The 5,000-nt window shown below is 45.2% G+C and overlaps 6 non-coding genes across 6 annotated transcripts; all 6 read right to left on the minus strand.

Annotated features, from left to right (window-relative positions):
* Positions 1–487: 487 nt before the first annotated feature.
* Positions 488–602, minus strand: LOC141124654 (U5 spliceosomal RNA). The gene has a single exon (XR_012241013.1). It is a non-coding gene; the product is annotated as a U5 spliceosomal RNA (small nuclear RNA).
* Positions 603–1,360: 758 nt separating this feature from the next.
* On the minus strand, positions 1,361–1,475 carry LOC141124655 (U5 spliceosomal RNA). The gene has a single exon (XR_012241014.1). It is a non-coding gene; the product is annotated as a U5 spliceosomal RNA (small nuclear RNA).
* Positions 1,476–2,233: 758 nt separating this feature from the next.
* LOC141124968 (U5 spliceosomal RNA) lies at positions 2,234–2,348 on the minus strand. The gene has a single exon (XR_012241283.1). It is a non-coding gene; the product is annotated as a U5 spliceosomal RNA (small nuclear RNA).
* Positions 2,349–3,105: 757 nt separating this feature from the next.
* On the minus strand, positions 3,106–3,220 carry LOC141124929 (U5 spliceosomal RNA). Its single transcript, XR_012241247.1, has one exon. It is a non-coding gene; the product is annotated as a U5 spliceosomal RNA (small nuclear RNA).
* Positions 3,221–3,978: 758 nt separating this feature from the next.
* LOC141124930 (U5 spliceosomal RNA) lies at positions 3,979–4,093 on the minus strand. Its single transcript, XR_012241248.1, has one exon. It is a non-coding gene; the product is annotated as a U5 spliceosomal RNA (small nuclear RNA).
* A 758-nt stretch (positions 4,094–4,851) lies between these two features.
* Positions 4,852–4,966, minus strand: LOC141124906 (U5 spliceosomal RNA). The gene has a single exon (XR_012241226.1). It is a non-coding gene; the product is annotated as a U5 spliceosomal RNA (small nuclear RNA).
* Positions 4,967–5,000: the final 34 nt, after the last annotated feature.

Consider the following 5,000-nt stretch of genomic DNA (forward strand, 5'->3'; position numbering starts at 1 on the left):
ATAGAGCAGGACAGCCTAATTTGCATGTCTTTACAGCTGCATAGCGGGAATCAGCAGGCGCTTGTAGCAATTCGCTTCATCAGAACCGCATAAAAGGCGCGCGGCAATGGAATTGGGGAATATAGCGCGTTGCCCTGTGCTTTTTAAAGGATCCCTTAAAAAGAGTCGAATAGGACCGCACAGGGGCCGACTTACCGAGAATGGAGCACGCGGGAAGTTTTTTCAACGTTTTGCTAACAGGAGCGAGTCCGCAAGAATTCAAGCAGGAGCCGCTTTGGTTGGCTACACCGTCAACTTTCATTTGAGGCCAACCGCACAAAGCCAACAAAAAAAGACACCCAAAAATGCTCCGATAACTTGTAGGTAGACCAAGACCACCAAATGGTTTTCGATGCCACGTTGACCACCACCACCACCAACAACATTAACGCTGTCTCAGCATCTTTCCAAATCAAAAGAACTCAAGCTATTTTTCACCAGATTAGCAAGCCCAGCTTTAGCTAGGCATCAAAAAATTCTCTGAAACTCATAGTTGTTCCCCTCCACGGAAATCTTTAGTAAAAGGCGAAAGATTTATTCGATCTGAAGAGAAACCAGAGTATAACAGGCAAACATCCTAAACTAGGTCTCGGCGGCGCACACATGCTGCTCTACTCATGGCGACTCCGTAGACGCTATCATTTCTCAGCAAAAACATAGCCAAATAAGGTGCAGAACTGATTAAAAGAAATGACAAGTCAAAGAAAAACACCACTAGAAAGAGTTTGTCAAGCTAAAAATGTCAAAATATATCACCTGAGATACATTAGGGTTATGCAAATAAGGAAAAGTGAAAGGACGGCCCACTGCCGGGGATAATGAGAGAAGGCCGCTATAGAGCAGGACAGCCTAATTTGCATGTCTTTACAGCTGCATAGCGGGAATCAGCAGGCGCTTGTAGCAATTCGCTTCATCAGAACCGCATAAAAGGCGCGCGGCAATGGAATTGGGGAATATAGCGCGTTGCCCTGTGCTTTTTAAAGGATCCCTTAAAAAGAGTCGAATAGGACCGCACAGGGGCCGACTTACCGAGAATGGAGCACGCGGGAAGTTTTTTCAACGTTTTGCTAACAGGAGCGAGTCCGCAAGAATTCAAGCAGGAGCCGCTTTGGTTGGCTACACCGTCAACTTTCATTTGAGGCCAACCGCACAAAGCCAACAACAAAAGACACCCAAAAATGCTCCGATAACTTGTAGGTAGACCAAGACCACCAAATGGTTTTCGATGCCACGTTGACCACCACCACCAACAACAACATTAACGCTGTCTCAGCATCTTTCCAAATCAAAAGAACTCAAGCTATTTTTCACCAGATTAGCAAGCCCAGCTTTAGCTAGGCATCAAAAAATTCTCTGAAACTCATAGTTGTTCCCCTCCACGGAAATCTTTAGTAAAAGGCGAAAGATTTATTCGATCTGAAGAGAAACCAGAGTATAACAGGCAAACATCCTAAACTAGGTCTCGGCGGCGCACACATGCTGCTCTACTCATGGCGACTCCGTAGACGCTATCATTTCTCAGCAAAAACATAGCCAAATAAGGTGCAGAACTGATTAAAAGAAATGACAAGTCAAAGAAAAACACCACTAGAAAGAGTTTGTCAAGCTAAAAATGTCAAAATATATCACCTGAGATACATTAGGGTTATGCAAATAAGGAAAAGTGAAAGGACGGCCCACTGCCGGGGATAATGAGAGAAGGCCGCTATAGAGCAGGACAGCCTAATTTGCATGTCTTTACAGCTGCATAGCGGGAATCAGCAGGCGCTTGTAGCAATTCGCTTCATCAGAACCGCATAAAAGGCGCGCGGCAATGGAATTGGGGAATATAGCGCGTTGCCCTGTGCTTTTTAAAGGATCCCTTAAAAAGAGTCGAATAGGACCGCACAGGGGCCGACTTACCGAGAATGGAGCACGCGGGAAGTTTTTTCAACGTTTTGCTAACAGGAGCGAGTCCGCAAGAATTCAAGCAGGAGCCGCTTTGGTTGGCTACACCGTCAACTTTCATTTGAGGCCAACCGCACAAAGCCAACAACAAAAGACACCCAAAAATGCTCCGATAACTTGTAGGTAGACCAAGACCACCAAATGGTTTTCGATGCCACGTTGACCACCACCACCACCAACAACATTAACGCTGTCTCAGCATCTTTCCAAATCAAAAGAACTCAAGCTATTTTTCACCAGATTAGCAAGCCCAGCTTTAGCTAGGCATCAAAAAATTCTCTGAAACTCATAGTTGTTCCCCTCCACGGAAAGCTTTAGTAAAAGGCGAAAGATTTATTCGATCTGAAGAGAAACCAGAGTATAACAGGCAAGCATCCTAAACTAGGTCTCGGCGGCGCACACATGCTGCTCTACTCATGGCGACTCCGTAGACGCTATCATTTCTCAGCAAAAACATAGCCAAATAAGGTGCAGAACTGATTAAAAGAAATGACAAGTCAAAGAAAAACACCACTAGAAAGAGCTTGTCAAGCTAAAAATGTCAAAATATATCACCTGAGATACATTAGGGTTATGCAAATAAGGAAAAGTGAAAGGACGGCCCACTGCCGGGGATAATGAGAGAAGGCCGCTATAGAGCAGGACAGCCTAATTTGCATGTCTTTACAGCTGCATAGCGGGAATCAGCAGGCGCTTGTAGCAATTCGCTTCATCAGAACCGCATAAAAGGCGCGCGGTAATGGAATTGGGGAATATAGCGCGTTGCCCTGTGCTTTTTAAAGGATCCCTTAAAAGAGTCGAATAGGACCGCACAGGGGCCGACTTACCGAGAATGGAGCACGCGGGAAGTTTTTTCAACGTTTTGCTAACAGGAGCGAGTCCGCAAGAATTCAAGCAGGAGCCGCTTTGGTTGGCTACACCGTCAACTTTCATTTGAGGCCAACCGCACAAAGCCAACAAAAAAAGACACCCAAAAATGCTCCGATAACTTGTAGGTAGACCAAGACCACCAAATGGTTTTCGATGCCACGTTGACCACCACCACCACCAACAACATTAACGCTGTCTCAGCATCTTTCCAAATCAAAAGAACTCAAGCTATTTTTCACCAGATTAGCAAGCCCAGCTTTAGCTAGGCATCAAAAAATTCTCTGAAACTCATAGTTGTTCCCCTCCACGGAAATCTTTAGTAAAAGGCGAAAGATTTATCCGATCTGAAGAGAAACCAGAGTATAACAGGCAAACATCCTAAACTAGGTCTCGGCGGCGCACACATGCTGCTCTACTCATGGCGACTCCGTAGACGCTATCATTTCTCAGCAAAAACATAGCCAAATAAGGTGCAGAACTGATTAAAAGAAATGACAAGTCAAAGAAAAACACCACTAGAAAGAGTTTGTCAAGCTAAAAATGTCAAAATATATCACCTGAGATACATTAGGGTTATGCAAATAAGGAAAAGTGAAAGGACGGCCCACTGCCGGGGATAATGAGAGAAGGCCGCTATAGAGCAGGACAGCCTAATTTGCATGTCTTTACAGCTGCATAGCGGGAATCAGCAGGCGCTTGTAGCAATTCGCTTCATCAGAACCGCATAAAAGGCGCGCGGCAATGGAATTGGGGAATATAGCGCGTTGCCCTGTGCTTTTTAAAGGATCCCTTAAAAAGAGTCGAATAGGACCGCACAGGGGCCGACTTACCGAGAATGGAGCACGCGGGAAGTTTTTTCAACGTTTTGCTAACAGGAGCGAGTCCGCAAGAATTCAAGCAGGAGCCGCTTTGGTTGGCTACACCGTCAACTTTCATTTGAGGCCAACCGCACAAAGCCAACAAAAAAAGACACCCAAAAATGCTCCGATAACTTGTAGGTAGACCAAGACCACCAAATGGTTTTCGATGCCACGTTGACCACCACCACCACCAACAACATTAACGCTGTCTCAGCATCTTTCCAAATCAAAAGAACTCAAGCTATTTTTCACCAGATTAGCAAGCCCAGCTTTAGCTAGGCATCAAAAAATTCTCTGAAACTCATAGTTGTTCCCCTCCACGGAAATCTTTAGTAAAAGGCGAAAGATTTATCCGATCTGAAGAGAAACCAGAGTATAACAGGCAAACATCCTAAACTAGGTCTCGGCGGCGCACACATGCTGCTCTACTCATGGCGACTCCGTAGACGCTATCATTTCTCAGCAAAAACATAGCCAAATAAGGTGCAGAACTGATTAAAAGAAATGACAAGTCAAAGAAAAACACCACTAGAAAGAGTTTGTCAAGCTAAAAATGTCAAAATATATCACCTGAGATACATTAGGGTTATGCAAATAAGGAAAAGTGAAAGGACGGCCCACTGCCGGGGATAATGAGAGAAGGCCGCTATAGAGCAGGACAGCCTAATTTGCATGTCTTTACAGCTGCATAGCGGGAATCAGCAGGCGCTTGTAGCAATTCGCTTCATCAGAACCGCATAAAAGGCGCGCGGCAATGGAATTGGGGAATATAGCGCGTTGCCCTGTGCTTTTTAAAGGATCCCTTAAAAAGAGTCGAATAGGACCGCACAGGGGCCGACTTACCGAGAATGGAGCACGCGGGAAGTTTTTTCAACGTTTTGCTAACAGGAGCGAGTCCGCAAGAATTCAAGCAGGAGCCGCTTTGGTTGGCTACACCGTCAACTTTCATTTGAGGCCAACCGCACAAAGCCAACAAAAAAAGACACCCAAAAATGCTCCGATAACTTGTAGGTAGACCAAGACCACCAAATGGTTTTCGATGCCACGTTGACCACCACCACCACCAACAACATTAACGCTGTCTCAGCATCTTTCCAAATCAAAAGAACTCAAGCTATTTTTCACCAGATTAGCAAGCCCAGCTTTAGCTAGGCATCAAAAAATTCTCTGAAACTCATAGTTGTTCCCCTCCACGGAAATCTTTAGTAAAAGGCGAAAGATTTATTCGATCTGAAGAGAAACCAGAGCATAACAGGCAAACATCCTAAACTAGGTCTCGGCGGC

This window comes from Aquarana catesbeiana, linkage group LG01 (genome assembly GCF_042186555.1).
Source record: "Aquarana catesbeiana isolate 2022-GZ linkage group LG01, ASM4218655v1, whole genome shotgun sequence".
In the NCBI taxonomy this organism is placed as follows: domain Eukaryota; kingdom Metazoa; phylum Chordata; class Amphibia; order Anura; family Ranidae; genus Aquarana; species Aquarana catesbeiana.